General features: G+C 37.0%; 1 long non-coding RNA gene across 8 annotated transcripts; it reads right to left on the bottom strand.

Moving 5' to 3' along the window:
• Positions 1 to 5,541: 5,541 nt before the first annotated feature.
• On the bottom strand, positions 5,542 to 17,774 carry LOC138803721 (uncharacterized). 8 transcript variants are annotated; one of them, XR_011365021.1, is made up of 6 exons: positions 16,654 to 17,774; positions 8,916 to 9,087; positions 8,312 to 8,412; positions 7,449 to 7,536; positions 6,869 to 7,003; positions 5,542 to 5,814 (listed from the first exon to the last, which is right to left on the bottom strand). It is a non-coding gene; the product is annotated as an uncharacterized lncRNA (long non-coding RNA). The 8 variants fall into 8 exon arrangements; XR_011365019.1 differs by having other exon boundaries at positions 8,916 to 9,063; positions 16,654 to 17,773; XR_011365020.1 differs by lacking the exon at positions 8,916 to 9,087 and having other exon boundaries at positions 8,312 to 8,467; positions 16,654 to 17,769.
• Between the last annotated feature and the right edge of the window lie 420 nt (positions 17,775 to 18,194).

The following is an 18,194-nucleotide window of genomic DNA, read 5'->3' as shown; positions in this document are numbered from 1 at the left end:
GAGAGCCCACCCTCCCCATTCTGAGTCTTGTCTATAGCCTCTGTCTGGCAGGACTTGTTGTTGGGAAGTAGGAATAAACTCCTGCAAGCAGGATGCTCCTCACAACCCACTTCTAGAAATTTCTCAAATATAATCCCCTAAAATTCTCCCTGTAATAGGAAGAAAATGTTGTTTCCCTACTGAATCAGACTTGCTATACACAGCCCTCCCTGTCATCCCTGAGAGTCCAAAACCGCAAGCACATCCACAACTATGTAATCTGCTATCCTCTGAAGTGCCAAGCCTCAATCCCCTAGTAAAAATCACAACTGGTGAGCAAAGAAGAAAGTTGACTTTGATTCAGAAACCTCAAACATATCAAGTTTTCAAGGACAAAACTTTTCTTTATGCCAACATCCACATACTTTTTCACTTGTTCATCTTCCTCCCAGTTACGGTAGAAGGATCAGTACCAATGGGAGGAGAGTAGGAAGTTAACTCTATGCTTCTCCTTTTCTGAATTAACATGACACACATAGGACTGGCTATGTCCCATATGGTAATGTAAACATGACAGACAAAAAGTAGAGTTATGTCTATACAATTTCATGGAAATTCTGTGAGGATCTTATATGCATCTCTACAAAGACATACACAGTGGATCATGCCTCTAAACCTACTAATCAGGAGAGTGAGATCTGAAGATCACAGTTTGAACCCACTCTAGTTTGTAAAATTCTAAAGACACTTATCTTCAATTAACCGGCCAAACGCCAGAAATGGACCTTGGGCGCAATTGGTAGAGTGCTACAAATCGGACAACACTCAGGCCCCAGATTCAAGTTCAAGTTACATCCTTACTTATGTCCATATTCCTTTAAAGGCCTCTAAGGTAGTTATTTCCTAGGTGAGGGTGAATATTGGGTGCCACTTGCTCATTCCTTTAATCCTAGTCTCTCACATGCAAATTGCTAAACTTCCACTAGCTTATGAGGCAAATGAAATATTCTGGCAGCCCAGTAATAAGAAATTAAGCAGGGAGGCACTTCTTTGTCTCAAGCCAAGTTCCTTTGATAAGAACCCAGTGAAACAGTCTCAGAGAGATAGCGATGGTTCCAATACTCTTCCAGGCGGTCTCATCAGCCCTGGGTTTGTTGGTCATGGGGCTTGAACTCTGGGCTTCAGTGCTATCCCTCAGCCCTTCAGCTCAGGGGGAGCTCTCTTCCACTTGAGCCACCACACAACTTCCAGTTTTCTAGTGGTGTATTGGAGATAAGTGTCTCATGGACCTTCCTGCTCGGGCTGGCTTTGAACCGTAATCCTCAGATCTCAGCCATTGACTGTAGTGTTCTAACAATTGTCCAAAGTTCCACTGCAAGCCTTTTAGTAGTGAAATGGAGAGGAGAGACTCATAAAATTTTCTGCTCAGGCCATCTGAACTAAATCTCAGGTCTAAAACCCCTGATTAGCTAGTTATAATTATGAGCCTACAGAACCTGGTGATAAAGCATTGTTACTGGAGACAGTGGGGTTGCAAGTTTTAGTCCACCTTCACAACACTCTATATCATAAAACAGCAACAGTACAACCCTATATCAAAATACAATAATAAAAAGTGTTTAGAATACAATTTAGTGATATAGTCTGCTAGCAAAACTTTCAGGAAAACCTTGGTTTTAATGATTTAGCATCACAAAACCAAACAAATTGAGATAATTTCAGTAGATTCTACAAATGTTTACATTACATCTTAATTTCAAAACATACAAGAAAACATTCATACTTATAAGGAAAATGTAAAAAAGATAAAAGATGGCAGATTATGAAATGGAAAATTCTACACTGCAGGAAAATTATTTTCATGGTGAATATATGGTGGTATTGTCATGGTGAATATATGATAATGTTCTTCAGAGCAGCAGCAATAGATAAATATATATTTACTACACATAGTCTAACTTGTCTGTCTCTATCAACTTCCAATCTTCTATGCACATTATCAATGTATTCATGTTTATGGTATACTCAAAAAAAATAACTAGCCGAGTCAGGAGGTTACCGAAATACATTAGCTTAAATGTTTTAGGAGATAAACGTGCTAATTATATTGACTATTCTATATCTTAAACATGTAGTGTGTTATCATTGTATCTCTAAGTATATGCAAACACTACTTCAAAGTGAAATTGAATACAATGTTTTGAAGGCATATGCCTGTAAAGCTACCTATCTGGGACATCATGTCAAGACCAGTGTAGTTTTTCCTGCAATGCTGCCCAACCTCTTGCTCTGTGTGATGGAATATGTCTATCATCCCAGGTCCATGGGGAGCTGAGAGCAGCTCCATGTCATTCTAGGCAAGAACTTCCACATGGTCCCATCTCAACCAAAGAAGGTTCAATACTGGCTAGCACCTATCTCCCCTACCTAGGTGAAAATACAAATAAGAACTTCGTAGTATAAGAAACAAACAATATTAAAACAAGCCAACACACACCTAGTGTTTGTTTCTCATACCTGCAATCCTAACTATAGCTAGGACTATATATGTGAGCCAGAAGCACAAAGCAGTTCATCATATTAAAAGTGACTATTTGAGTGTCTGCTTTGACTCTGAGGTCTTTGATCTATTTCTAGTTGATTGTGGTGCCGTGTGATATATAAGGATCTAGCTTTAGTTTTCTACAAGTGATTAACCAATTTTGCCAGCACCATTAACTAAAGAGGGGGTCATTCTTCCATTCTATTTTTTTAGATGGCTATCTGCCTGGAGGTTCATTTCTGGGATTTCAATTCTATTCCATTGGTCCTGAGGGAGGTTCTTGTGCCACTACCAAGCTGTTTTGATTACTATGGCTTTTTAGTAGAGTTTGAAATTTGGTGTTGATATTTCTCCAGCACTGTTCTTTCTGTTTAGGATTGTTTTTGCTATTTGGGGTATTGTATTGTTCCATATGTATTTTTGGATTGCCTCTTCTATTTCCTTGACGAATGAGGTTGGAATATTGATAGTTATGGCATTGAATTTGTAGATAGCCTGGGGAACTATTGCCATTTTCACGATATTGATCTTTCCAATCTTGGAGCATAGGAGTTTTTCCCGTTTCTAGGTTCTGTTTTGATTTCATTTTTCATGTTTTTTAAGGACCTCATCATAGAGGTCCTTCATGTCTTTGGTTAAATGAATTCCTAGGTATTTTTTTTGTGGGGCTATTACGAATAGAGTTGCTTTCCTGATTTCAGCCATGCTTTTCTCATTGTTGTCATACAGAAAAGCCATTGATTTTTGAGGGTTAAATTTATACCTTGCTACTTTGCCAAAGTTTTGAATCAGTTTGAGTAATTTGGGAGTGGAGTCCGTGAATAAGAGAAACATTAGGTCACCTTGGCACAGACCAATGTTTTTGTAAAGAGTCCCAGAAACACAACAAATAAAAAAAATGTTTGGAGAAATGGTATTGCATGAAATTGCAGGGTTTCTGAAAGGCAAAGGAAAGAGTTAGCAAGATCAATAGAAAGACCACATACTGGGAGAAGATCTTCACTAGCCATACAACGGACAAGTGTTTCATATATAAAATATACCTAGAACCCAGAAAATCAAATCCCCCAAAAACAAATCCTCAAAGAAACAACTACCCAATGAATAAGGGACCTAAGACTTAAAGAGACACTTCTCCGAAGAGGAAAGAAGGATGGCCAATAGACACATGAAGATGTGTTCAACCTCCCTACCCATAAAAGAAATACAAACCAAAACAACATCAAAACAACAACCACCTTACCCCAGTTAGATTGGGTATAATCAAGGACTCTAATAACAATAGATGCTGTAGGGGATGTGGCAAAAATGAAACCTTATTACATTGTTGGCGGAAGTGTAAACTTGTTCAAAAACCTTGGAAAACTGTATGCAGGTTCCTCAAAAAACTCCACACAAAGTTCTCCTGTCACCCAGCAATCTCACTTTTGGGCATTTACACAAATGATCACAAACAAATCAATACTAATGTTACCAGCAAAACTGGGTTTATTGCAGCATTATTTACCGTAGCTAAAATATTGAACCAAGCCAGATACCCCTCAGTAGATGAATGGATCAAGAAAATATGGTGTATATACACAATGGAATTCTCTGCCTCCATCAGAAAGAATAACGTTGCCCCATTTGTTAGGAAATGGAAAGCCTTGGAAAAAATTATATTAAATGAAGTAAGACAGGCCCAAAGAAACAGGTCCCATGGTTTCCCTTATTTTCTATAACTAGTATATGTCTGAGACAAGCAGAAAAGGTCAGATAAGTTGATGTTAGGTGAAATGAATGCCAAGATAAGGATTCAAATGTATTTTTTTCTTTCATGCCAATGTTTCTAACATATTTATGAGATGATTTCTTTGTTGTTTTCTATGTCCCTCCCCCACGGTATAACCCCTGATTTCATTGTATTTGATGTTGGTATAATTTGTGGAAGGGAAGCAAAAAAACAAATTAAGTAGGGATACAGTTGAACCCATTGAACAATGAGATATACAAGATGTTATGTCAGAAAACGAACATTACAACCTGCCCGGGGGAGGTGGGTGAGTGTGGATTGGGGCGGTTAGTGAGGTGTGTGTGTGTGAGATAAGAAGTGATGGGAAGGGGAAACAAAGGAGGGGGCAACAATGCTTCATAAGAAATGTACTCATTACTTTGCCCATATAATTATAACCCCTCTCTATGGTATTTTCACACACACACACACACACACACACACACACACACACACACACACACACACACACACACACACACACACACACACACACAAGACCATTTCAAGCCAGGTGCCAGTGGCTCATACCTGTAATTCCAGCTACTCATGAGGCTGAGATCTGAGGATTGATGTTCAAAGCCAGGCCAGGAATAAAAGTCCCCATAAGACTCTTACCTCCAATTAACAACTCAAAAGCCAGAAGTGGTTCTGTAGCTCAATTGTTAGAGTGCTACCTAACTTGAGCACAGAGTATTAGGGACAGTGCCCAGGCCCTGAATTCAAGCCCCACAACTGACAAAAATATAAATAAACATGTAAATGTCTGAATTTTTTGTGAAATGGTAACCTCACTGTACATACTTAAGTAACAATTACATTTCAAAAAGAATCAGAAATCCCGAAGCCATGGGTCGTTATGATGTGCATCTACTTTCCAAAATTTCAAAGTCCCATCGTCTGAGCTGGTAGCACACAGGTTGTAGCCCAAGGGGATGAGAAAATATGAAGCCAGAGATCCTTTCAGATTGTCCCACTAACGCTTTTATTACTTTAAGAAAAAACAAACAAAACAAAGGAAAGCAAACAAAATAGACTTTATGGTTAATTAAAGTGCTATTAAAGATTCCAGGCAGAATTATATTGTTAAATGATGAGTCAGTACATATATTTTGTAGATACTGAACTCACATGTGTCACAAAAGTATCTATGGATTCATAACTAGAAAGTCTTAAGTGTAAGGCATATTAATTAGGTGAGTTTCATTAAGTAGTCAATGAAGAGAACACCACACGGTATACAGTCAGGTAAGTAGTTTATTTACTGAACTGCTTCCCATACCATACATGGTAGAAAGGCATGTAAAAAAAAATGGGGTGACCCAACCTCCAGCGAGGACCTATCTAGGTAAAGAACCGGATGAGGTGAGGCCAGGTCGGGGAAAATTCTGGCCACACTGGATCTAGATGTGACTTTAAGGCCTGAGACTCATCTCTGGTTAGATAGAAAGTGTGACCAGAGGCTGACCCGGTTGTGACTTAGCAGGAGGGGGAGGTGGCTGCCTCCAGGTGTGCCAAATACCTAGGTAACAAAGAGTGGAAACTTAGTCAAGAAGTGGGAAGGTGTGTGCAAAGGGTTTGCATGTCCTGGGGCAGACCTAATACACAATACAGGTAGTACCTCTACCATGCAATTCCTGACTCCAAAAAATTAATTCTCAATAATTTTGTTTCTTTCTATCCGTCTCATTCTTTCTTTCTTTCTTTCTTTCTTTCTTCCTCTTTCTTTCTTTCTTTCTTTCTTTCTTTCTTTCTTTCTTTCTTTCTTTCTTTCTTTCTTTCTTTCTCTCTTTCTTTCTTTCTTTTTTCTTTTTCTTACTTTCAAACTTACCATATATTTTAATATCAAATCACCTATATTTGCCAATGATTAACTCAAATTACCTGTAATCATTTATTTCCATAATATCATCTAGAGGTAGGCAGAACTGGAGCTCACACCATTAACTAAATTGGTAGAATTTTAGAGTATCACAATTCTGAATCCGTCTAGGAAGGAAAGTATCACCCATATCAACCTACTAAGTAGGGATTTTGGAATGCAATCATGATCCCTGCTTTTTGGGATGGGTGCAAAAATTGCTACTCTATGAGTACAGTAACTTAAACAAGAAAGGATTGGTGGAATGACTCCAGTGGTGGAATACCTGTCTGGTAAACACAAAATCTAAACTTAAATCAACTTCCTAAAGATAAAATAAGAAAAGGAAACAAAGAACAACTCATACTGAGCATGTGTTTAATGTAAACATTTACCCTAAATTATTGTAATTATAAATGTCATCATTTATTTCTAGGGGCAAACACATTTTGTGTCAAGCCTAAATGAAAATATAACACACTATATATAAAGCTTTGGTAAAACACAGGTCTAGCTTACAATGATGAACACATAAGTTTGCATGCTCAGTGGTGTTGCAGGGTTGATATACATAAATATACAAATTTATATATATATATACATACATATATACCTACAAAAATACATATATACATATATGTATGTATTTATATATCAAGTAACATAATAAATAAAAATAAAAAATTTACAATGAATAAATTTAGTTCACAGATACCTTTCCCAGAGTATTATTTTACTTGAACCAATTCAGGTCTTGAAGTCTCCAATGCCATATCACTCTTACATGGTTGCTGATACCTTTCAGCTTTTTTATGATATTCTTTTTTCTTTGTTTTTCAGATGAAAAAGCCTGGCAATAAACATACTTGTATGACATTCCTTTCTTTAGAAAATGAAAAGCATGTTGTGTTATCTGGCTCTTTATGTACCATCAAACTAATTTTTTATAATTTCAAGTACACATTGTCTTAGACTTAGATCTCACTCATTCTCTTCCAATAGTACCTATGGGAAGGAGAACATGAAGGATCATTTTGTTACTTTTGGAGCTTCTATTATTAATCACTGAAATAAACATTATGAAAATGAAACTCTGAAATTATTTAGAGAGATCACTTGAAAGTTACCTTTCTACACACTCATTCTACTCCCTCAACTAAATCATAGAACTTAAAATAAGTAACAATTTAGCTGTGTGACAGTGGCTCATGCCTCTAATCCTACCTACTCAGGAGTTGAGATCTGAGGATGATAGTTCAAAGCTAGCCCTTGCAGGAAATCCGTGACATTCTTACCTCCAATTAACCACCAGAAAACAGGAAGTGGCACTGTGGCTCAAGTGGTAAAGTGATAGTCTTGATCTGAAGAGCTCAAGGACAACACCTAGATCCAGAATTCAAGCCCCATAACCAAGAAAAATAAAAAAAATAAAAACTGATCAAAATGTAATATTTGAAAACTAATGTGCACATATACACAAAAACTGTATAGAAATAAAACTGTAACAGTCCCTGGACTGGCAAAGAAAAAGAGATTAAAATGAAATTGCCTTCAATAATTCACTTAGATGATATATACTGACAGGGGAGCCTACTGGAACTCACATCACTAATTGAAGAGGTAAAATTTGAGAAGATCACATTTCAGAACCAATATGCAAGGAAAGTACTAAGAGTCTCATATCATCCTAAAGCCTGGCACGTTGGAATGCATTTGTGATCCCAGCTACTTGGCAGACAGAAGTGAGGAACTTAGCCTCTGTTCAGCCCTCAGCAAAATTGATAACCTATGAGCAAAGTAAATAAATCGAAAAAGGATGTTCTAATGGTAGAATACTTGTTCAACAAACAAAATATCTAAATTCATACTCATTTCCTAAAAGAGGAAATAAAAGAGAAGAAATAACGTAAGAAAGAAAGGAAGAAAGAAAGAAAGAAAGAAAGAAGAAAGAAAGAAAGAAAGAAAGAAAGAAAGAAAGAAAGAAAGAAAGAATGAAAGAAAGAAAGAAAGAAAGGAAGAAAGAAAGAAAGAAAGAAAGAAAGAAAGAAAGAAAGAAAGAAAGAAAGAAAGAAAGAAAGAAAGAAAGAAAGAAAGAAAGAAAGAAAGAAAATAGAAAGGAAAAGGGGCTGGGAAGGTGGCTTAGTGGTAGAATGCTTACCTTGCATGCATGAGGTCCTGGGTTCGATTCCTCAGCACAATATAATTTAAAAAAAGCCGGAAGTGGCTCTGTGGCTCAATTGGGAGAGCACTAGCTTTGAGCTGTAGAGATGAGGGACAACACCCAGGCCCAGAGTTCAGTCCCCACGACTGGACTCTGCCCCCCCCCCCAAAAAAAGAAAGAGAAAGAAAGAATGGAGGAAAAAAGAAAGGGAAAAGGAGAGGTATAAATAAATCCTCAGCATGCGATAGATGTTAATAATGACCCTGAATAAACGATTGCATACAAAGCTTTGGTAAAATACCACATTGAAAGTTTTGGTAAAATACAGGTCTGGCTTATTCTGTTGGACCAATAGGAGTGTATGTCTAGTGTTGTTGGAGGTATGTTAAGGTGTGTGGGAGTTTACCATCCTGAGGATCTTGCAATGATGAAATTGACTAACTACACAACTACCTGAGCAGATCCCTGCTGAGACCTATATTAAGTCACAGGTTAGCGAAGAACAATATTTACAATTATATATATATATATATATACATATATATAATTTACAATGAAATATATATAATAAAAATAATTTTGTGACCAAAATTATTTTTACCTGATTCTGTGTATGTTTTTCATTCTATGTACAAGTTCCTCATTCTCTTCTGTCTCATTATATTGTCTTTCCTTGGTTTTGTTTTGTTTTCAGAACCATGGTCTAACAGGACATTTCTTGTATTTTTGTCTTCTAGTCTTCACAAAGTCTGCAGTTAAATATTCTTAAGTTCCTTTTGTTAGAAAATTTCAAGCACATTGAATGGGATCTTCATCATAATTTTGTTATGATCTCAAATAAGTTTTTATTTCTGGAATTTCATCTGTATAATATTACTTCAATCTTTTCCAAAGGTCACTTTAGTGGAAGGAGGAAATTCAACATGGATTCTGGTAGAGAATTTCTGTTACTAAAATCTCTGATACATCGTAAGGCAAGCAACTCCGAAATTATTCATTAGAGAGATGATTTGAAAGTCATCTTTGCAGATGCTTGTGTTGGAGCAGGGCTGGCTTTCCAGGCAGGAGATAGGCTGTGTGAGAGGATTCTAGCCAAGCAAGGCTGGGCTTCAAGGGCAGTTATAGGGAAGTGAAGGTTTTTTGTAATAGCATTATGGACTTTGTGGGAAGAAGTAGGTTCAGGGCTGTGTTTGCGAGGTTAGGCCATTTAGAATTAGGCTATTTATGGGTGAAGTTTCTGATGAAATGAGGAGGAGCTTGTGGGAGAAGGCTAGTTGTGGGTGGGGTATGAAAGGGAAGGGAGGAGCTTGGAGGAACTAGGATATGGGAGCAATGGGACTATGAAGAACTAGAGTAGTTATGGGCCCAGTATCTGATGGATGAATTGAGGATTCAAGGGAGGAACCTGATGTAGGGTTCTTGGTGCAGCAAAGCAGGATATAGAAGGAGGAGATATGGATGTATCCTGGTTTCTGGTGATGCAGAGCATGGATTGCAGGAAGGGGTGGAGTGGAAGAAGGCTTTCCCTGTAGCAAAGGAGGGATTTCAGGAAGGAGTCTGATTGCAGTCAGGCCTTTGAAAATTTATAGAGGGACTACCAGGTGGTATGTTAGTTAAGTTTTGACTTTTTAAGGAGGAGGCTGCCTGGAAGTGGTTTTCCAGTGGATATAGTCATGTTTTATGGGAAGAGGAAATTGGATAGTGGCAAGACTTAGTGAAGAGTGGGGCTACAAAAAATAAACAGTTACTGCTAATAGGAACACCATTTTCTGTCACTATAGAATTATATTACTTTATGTATGCAAGAGATATTGGAGAAAGTAACCAAGTAATTTTTCCTTCCTAGTGAAATTTTTCTTTATTCCATTTGAGTAAAAGTAAAACCACAGGTCACATCAGGCTCAGGCAAATGGTAGACTAAGACACATGAAGCACTGGACTTGATTCCCCAGCACAACCTTTAAGGACCACAAATAAAAAGTTTAAAATGTCTCATTGGTCATAATGGACCCTCTATGGTCTTAATATTGTGAATGAATAGAACTTTTACTCTGGCCAATTTAGAAATCCGAAATCTAAGTAAGTAGTAATGTTTTAACATTATATAATATTGGAAAGTATATTAAAATAATTAGGAAAATATAAAATTGAATATGGAATGTTCATTTTCCACCATCAATTTTTAATCTAAAAGAATTTTAAACCAGAAAATTGCCATATAATGAGATTGCAGCATGATTTCTTTTCATTCATCAAAATGGTGTCTTAAGCAATGTCTTTGGCATTGGATACATCGATGTTAAAACATATCTAAGAATGTGAAGAACTAAGATGGAGGAGGAAAAGCTGGAGGCAAAAAAAGCTCTTGCATAGAAAGGAGTTTTAGTGTTCCAGTGAACAGTCCTAGGCCAGATAATTACACCAAGTGTGCCAGCACGGTACAGAGAGTGTGGCCAGAGAGAGAAAATCCAGGCAAAGAGACAGATCTGAGTACTTGCTGGCTGCCGCCGACACAGCGACAGCCATAGCTTCCATACCTGCAACACAGAGAGTCTGGTACAAAAGCGTCAGATGCAGCAGGTAAGCGAATTCTACTCAACACCAGCAAGAACTGACAAGGAGCAGATATTTTCACCCTGCAGATCACAGACCAGAGATGACCCAGGAACCAACACTCTGGCGGTGTTAGTAGAAGCCTGCCATCCTCACTCCTTCTCAGGGAGCAGAGGAGGGCAGGCCAATCATCCCCCACCCTACTACCAGAGATCTCCATCTTTGATACTGACAAAGGCACGGCTGAGCTGCTAGTGCCAACTCAGGCCTTGAGAGAAAAACAGAGTCATTTAGCAGGTCACAGGAACCTGCTCAGACCTGCCAGGCTCAACTCCACACAGGAAACAGTCACTCAGCCCAGGCAGAGGAAAATCTGTCCCCAGGAGTTGCTCTGTTTTCTGCATAAACAGAGCCAGAGGCTGCCCCTCCCCATGGAAGCCTTGACAATCAATTGAAATTCAGTAAACATAAACCCTGACAGTGGCTCCAGGCTGGGCTCTGTGAATGTCTCAGAAGCTAGCCCCTCAGGGGAAAGCTACTGTTTGCTCAAAGGCCTCAACTCTACACAGAACCTAACCTCATCACAGCATCTCCAAACAAGAGGTAACAGCCATCTCCCTCTTTTGTGATACTCGAAGCAGATCTATATCCCATTGAACTAGCCTGGGAGGAGAAACACAAAATCCTGGGAAAAGCAGAGCATTTTTCTGCTTGCCCAAACAAACTGACTTTAGTAACCAATTAAGCCACAGGAAAACCAACCACCACAAGCAGATCAAAGACTCCACCAAGAGACTGGATATGAAAAAAAGGGAGATACAGAATCTTCCCGTCTCCCACCCCCACCAAAAAAACAAAGAACTTTCTTTTTTGTACCTTATTTTTAAATATTAAAAACAATTTTAATTTCTAATTTTAAAAAAAAATTTCGTTTTCAATTATTTTTTTCTTTTCTTCCTCGTATAATTTTAATTTTAGGTGTATATGTTTGTATGCTTTTTAAAAATCTCTACTGACATTTTGATCATTTTTTTCTCTTTTTCTTTTCTCATTCTTTTCAATTCTTCTCTTTCATTCTTTTCTGTGTGACTTAATTGCTGTTCTGCTCATCTTCAGATATACCTCTTGCCGATTATTAGATCTTATCCCCCAAGGAATACACACTTAATCCAGAAATTTATTACTCAACTCAAAACCTTAGACTTAAACTCCTTAATAGCAGTTTTACCTCTTTATACCAATATAATATTTTAAAAGGTTTTTATTTTTCTAGTTTTTCATGTCTCCTTTTGATCCCTCCCCTCCTCTCATCCCATCCCCATTCTTCTCTGAATACTAGTCCTTCAAACTTGCAGTTTTTAAGGGTTTCACATTTTAATTGTAAATTTTTGTTTTCCCATTTTTATCTCTTTTTTATTTTTCTTCTTTTTTTCTCTTATTCTTTTTTCTTTTTCTTTTTTTCTCTATCTGCTTTCATTCTGTCCAATCCATTTCCCTTATTTGAGATTAGGACTTGGTTAATTCCACTCTCCCTCACCTTTCCACATCCCACTAATCCTTTTTTTCCCCACATACTCCCTAAACCGAATAATTTCTAGTTGCCAAATTCTCCTTTACTGTTTGATGTTGAATAGATTCTATCTCTTGAACTAGAATGTATCTGCAGACTTTTGACTGTGTAACTACAGACTTTGGTTGATGCTTACCTTAAAATAGTGTTCGAGCCCCAAACTGGTGTTACACTCATCCCAAATGGCCAGAAAAACTCAAGAGAAATAGCAAGTCCGGGGATCTCAGCTCCCACTCATGACAATCAGGGGACAGATTAGATAATGAATAAACCAGAGGACGTTCCCAAAAAGCTCTACAAACACTACAGATAAACAGCGTAAATGAAAAGAGTGAAAATTTGCAAAGTATCAGTGTGAGGATGATAGGTAGAGAGAAGAGGTAACCAAAGATCAATACAGGAGACTCATGAGTCTGAGGAAGCTACTCAAAAATTGATACAGGAATTTTGTGAGCAGATTGAGAACACTGAAAGAGAAATAAAGGAATTGCAAAAGCAGATTGAGATCAGTCAAAGAGATAGAGGAGGAATTGCATGAGCTGGCTGAGAACAGACAAAGAGAAAGTCAGGAATGGTGTGAACAGGCTGAGAACACTCAATGAGAACTACAGGAATTCTGTGAACATGAGGAAGCTAATCAAAGAGAAATACGGAAACTGAGAGAACCGGATGAGAATAGACAAAGATCAATGGAGGCATTCATGGAATCCATAAACAGAAAGCTGAAATAAATCAGGGAGACTACAAATGGAATGCTGAATGGAACCCAAGAGAAGGAATGGCAGTCCAAGTAAACCATAACCAATCAACTAAGTGATTTGAGAATAAACACTGAACACAAAATTAAGGAATTAAAGAGTTTCATGCAAGATCTAAAACAAAGCTCCAGCAAAGAATTTGAAAGCTGACCAACTAGAAGAAAAAGAAATAAAAAACAAAGTAGAAAGTCTTGGCAGTAGGTTAGACCATGCAGAAGATCGAATTTCGGGGATTGAATACAGCCTAGATATTATAGAGAAAGAATATACAACCATCCAAGACAAAAACCAAGAAGTATGATAGATCTATTCAACATTTGGAAGAAACCATCAGAAGGCCTAATTTGAGGATAATGGGTGTAGTGGAACACCTAGAGACAGAAGTTAATGGTCTAGGAAATTTGTTTCACAGGATCCTAGCAGAAAACTTCCCAAACATGCAAAAAGATAGGCCTATTCAGATACAAGAAGCTTTTAGAACACCCAATAGAGAATATGGGGGGAATTACTTACACATGAGTCCATGAGTAAGGACCACGATAAGAATTCTACAAAGAAGCGTCAAAATGGACCAAAGGATCCTACCCATAATACTTTGCTTCTACTGCAAATCACACAACCTCCAAAATCCAGCGTCTCCATTTGTAGAAATACATACTTGTGACAAGGATAGAAAAGGCACCGAGGACCAAAGTGAATGATGCACAATTTTAAGGTAGATTCCATAGATAAAGGAATGTGTCCCACACATTTCCAACTGTAAATCTGAGAAAGTCAGTCATCTTTGTCATACTAATAAAAACCACATAAAAGCTAACTGTGAGATTCAAAAAGATTGCATGAGAACAGGTGTTCATTGTGACAGCACAGCAACTTCAGTGCAAATTACTATCTCTGTCTTTGCTTGTCTTATTCCAATCTCATTCTTGAATTCTGAAGGTGAGATTCTGGAGAGCCAGTTCTCTTTGCTCCAGTAATTAATTGGAGATATAATTTCTTCACATAGTTCTTGTATTCTCACTGTTTATTAAGCTTACTGAGTACTAATGGGATTATAAAACACAAGGAAGTCTTAACTTCTCCACTATTTTTTAAATGTCTGCTGTAAGAACAACAAAGCTAACGAAAGCAAAAACTCAGAAGCCATATAAAGATATTTGTGGTGTATTGGTACCAGAAGAAATTGAAATGTCACATATAAATACCAAATGACATTTACAAAGCACAAATCCTAATTCTTCTGTGAGCTAATATGATAATTACACATGTATATTTTCCAACAAAATCACCATTGAGAATACCACAGCCAATTTCAATCACAGAAGCAAAGCTGCAAGAATTGCTAAAATTTCCACCTATTCTTTCCAAGAGTTGAGAGCATTGATTCTGCTGGCATTGACTGTTTGATCCTCTTCCTCCTCACAAATAAGTGTGCCTATGTAGAACAATTTATATCTATATCTTAACTTCATGGGTGTCTAGCCTTTCTGGTCTGATCTTCAGTCTTAGTACCATCTATGTAGCATATGTAGTTTATGAACATGAACCATCCCTTAACAAGCAGAAACATGCTCTAAAACAGTTCTAACAGAAACATCTGTGATAATGGAAATATTCTATATATGCATTGTCTAACATACTACCCACTGGCTATATGTGGCTAATGAATCTCAAATGTGAATAATGTCTGAGACATTAATCTTTGCAATTTCAGTTAAATGAAATTTTAAATGATAAGATTCATTTACTCACTCTTAACTGAACAGCTCAGTTTCCAAATAAGGAAGCTGCAGTTCTCACAAAGATAGTAATAAGTATGAAGTCTTGACTTTAGACATGCCAAATTCTTACCAAATTCCTAGCGGTACTGGAGGATTGAACCCAAAACCCTATACTTTTGAAACAGCATCTCTACTAGTGCCATACCTGCAGATTGTAATTGGATTGCTTATTTTGAGGTAGTATCATTTTGCCTGGGACTGATTGGACTGCGGTCCCCCTAACACAGGCAAGAAAACATTGCACCCAGCAAATGCTTAGAGTTTCTGAAACTTTTTTTTGTTGTCTGGGCTTGCCTGGCACTGAAATTCTCTAATCTTTGTTGCCCAAGAAGATAAGATTAAAAGTTTGAGCCACTTTATCAAGTAAAGGTACACGATTTCAAAATATCATGATATTGCCTGTATTTGTGCTTAACATATAGATCTAACCTTACTTTTCTCCCTCTTTTGTTTAGTATTCTGAGTTGAAAACTTTGGCTTTCTTGATATACATAGCTTTGTTTTAGATGGAATACCATAACAATAAAAAAAACTCCCAAAATTTTATGTCAAAAATCATGGAAAAGAAGGCTTCAGGTTGGAAAACAACAACAACACTGATCCTTCCGTTATAAATGCAATATATTTATAGTGTTAGTCAGTGCTTTCTTATATCAGAAGAGAAGGAAGGCAGAAATGTGAAAAATTTGTACATGTACCACAGTTGCTTTATTAGTCTGTAGTTGAACACAACTTTGATTTATATATTGGCTGTTGTTGTGAATAAGTTAAATAACAATGAACTACAGATATATTCACGAGTTACCGAGAGAGAAATAATCACATTATTGGTGGGTAAGATGATACATTAACTTAGCATTTCTCTTTTATTTTGTCGGTTTGGGGCTTGAACTCACGGCCTGGGTGTTGTCCCTCAGGGCTTCAGCTCAAGGCTAGCGATCTACCCCTTGAGCTACAGCACCACTTCCAGTTTTCTGGTGTTTCTTGGAGATAAGAGTTTCACAGACTTTTCTTCCTGGGCTGGCTTTGAACCTGATCCTCAGATATCAGCCTCTTTAGAAAACTGCATACTACTTTCTACAACGAGAATACTAACCTGGATTTTGACCAAGAGGGTAGAAAGTTTCCTTTTCTCCACACTCTCACCATTATTATATTTTATAATAATGGGCAAGATTTTACTATCTGCAGCACACCCCAAACTGGCCTTAGACTTAAATCCAACCTCCTAAGTGCTTGGAATTACAAGCCTTTACCACAACACCTGGTTCCTTTGATTTTTTGATAAGAGTTATAAAAGTAATTAAGTAGTATCATAGTAATTTTGAGTGACATTTCGCTAATGAATTCTGGTCTCAAAGCATTAAGCCAGCATAGAAGTTGTATTAAGTACAACTTTGTTAACCCACTGTCGATCTTCAGGGATTTAAGGAAAACATGTCTATTCAGAACTTTTGTCCATTTTAAATCAAGTTTCTCGTTAATCTCATCTTTAATCTTCTATGCAAAATCAATAAATAATTCAAGGTAGTAGAAAGGAAAAATATTAAGCAACTCAACATTTTTCAATTATCAATAACATGATATTGCTTAAATCATTTTCTATTTACGCTTGCGAATATATAACTCAATTTAGTTATACCTTTTACAAGGCTGTAAGTATTTTATTTATTTTACCTTGATTATTCATTCCAAAGTATACGTGTATAATTTCCCTTGGTTTCTTTCAATCTCAAGTAGTTCAGATTTGGACTGAAGAATAAATTGAAGGAAACAAAAAAAATACAGTTCCTCTCATCTGATGATGCCTCTACAAGAATGAGGAAAGAGTTCAACCTTCTAAGGACCTATGATAGGATATCAAAAAGAGAATTCATTCCTCTAGGTCTTCCTTATGATGTAAAACACAATATATTGCTCAGATACTTTTGTTTTATCAGTTTTTCACATTTACATATGGACTTCACCTCAGTTTACAACATTCATTCATTATTCTGTTCCTGATATTTTTACAATACCAAGACATAAGATAACCAGTTTGATTTACAGCATGAGAAGTTATCGACCTGGCTTCCTTGGAAGCAGAGCATGGTCAATAGATAACAGTACTTTTGGTTGCTCACTACATGTAATAGTACATTTCTGAACAAGCATTGTTACCTCCTCCTTTATTTTCACCTACCATCCTTCCCTCCTACCTCCAAAAGTATACTGCCCTCCCCCAGTCCCCAACATAAATTGTAAAGTTCATTTTTCAACATAGGGTTTGTGAATTTAATTGTTACAATGGGTCAACCTGTATCCCGTTTAAGCATTTTGGTTTTTTCCTTCCCCTTCCCAAACTAGAGGAACATATATACAAGATGTAGCAGCTTCAAATACAGTGAAAACAGGTGTTATAGTTTGAGGGAGGAACCTATAAAGAAACACAAAAAATCACATTGCACATTATAAGTATGTTAGAAACAATAGCAAGAAAGAAATAACCACTGTGTCCCTATCTTGGGGTTCATTTCCCTTAACATTATCTTGTCTGGTCAAATGGACATAGCTTTTGAACATTTCTGTTTATCGCAGATATATATTCGTTATTGAAAATTAGGGAAACCATGGGATGTATCTTTCTTTGGATAGGCCATACTAATATTTTATCTTCTACATTGTTGTATTAGTTTATTCAAACACACACAAATATACACATACAAACTCACAGATATATATAGGTGTAGTATGAAGAATCAGTCAGTCGGCAAAGCAATATTTTAATAGGAATTCCATAAAATATTTAATCTGCTGAGATCTGATTAGAATTTGTAGAAATAGATAGCTGTCCAGTTTCTTCACTTCTCTTCAATCTAGTAATAGAATGCCTAGCTACAGCAATAGGACAAGATGGAAACATAAAGGGGATCTAAATAGGGAAGGAAGAAATAAAACTCTCCCCCTTTGCAGATGACATGATCCAGTATTTAAGGAATCCCATAGAATCCACTCCCAAATTACTCAAGCTGATTCAAAATTTTGGCAAAGTAGCAGGGTATAAAATTAACCCCCAAAATCAATGGCTTTTCTGTATGCCAACAATGAGAAAAGTGTGGCTGAAATTAGGAAAGCGAAACCATTTGTAACAGCCCCACAAAAAATAAAACACCTAGGAATTAACTTAACTAAAGAAGTGAAGGACCTCTATGATGAAAACCTTAAAAACTTGAAAAAGG

This window comes from Dipodomys merriami, unplaced genomic scaffold (assembly GCF_024711535.1).
Source record: "Dipodomys merriami isolate MVZ:Mamm:240054 unplaced genomic scaffold, mDipMer1.0.p SCAF_3469, whole genome shotgun sequence".
In the NCBI taxonomy this organism is placed as follows: Eukaryota; Metazoa; Chordata; class Mammalia; order Rodentia; family Heteromyidae; genus Dipodomys; species Dipodomys merriami.
This window is presented reverse-complemented; position numbering and strand designations above follow the sequence as displayed.